The sequence below is a fragment of the Pygoscelis adeliae genome, unplaced genomic scaffold, assembly GCF_000699105.1.
Source record: "Pygoscelis adeliae isolate BGI_AS28 unplaced genomic scaffold, ASM69910v1 Scaffold13, whole genome shotgun sequence".
Lineage (NCBI taxonomy): Eukaryota > Metazoa > Chordata > Aves > Sphenisciformes > Spheniscidae > Pygoscelis > Pygoscelis adeliae.
In genome coordinates this window covers 4,015,780-4,016,140 of record NW_008824499.1, presented here as the reverse complement: position 1 = coordinate 4,016,140, position 361 = coordinate 4,015,780, and positions in this window count along the sequence as shown.

Sequence of the window (361 nt, the reverse complement as noted above, 5' to 3'; positions counted from 1 at the left end):
CAGCCCCGCGCTCGGATTTCAGTGCAGATGCTCATGCACTGGAAATTGTGAACAGGCTGCAGAGACAATGGAGCCAGAGGAAGAAAGGGATTTATTTCTCTCTCTTCATATATACGTACACACACACATCTATTAGAGACAAAAATGTGCAGGGAGGAGAGGAATAAAGCAAACGCTCAAGCTACTTGTATCATTAAAAAAAAATATATAGCTCAGACACAAGCATCGCATTTCACCAACCCCAATAAAAATCTGCAGGGAGAAGGGGAAAAGCAGAGCAAGCCGAAGCCGCAGCCAAGGACAGTCAGCAGCTTTCCACATGAAACGTTACAGCAGCAGCAGCGAGAGGACAGGAAAAGAA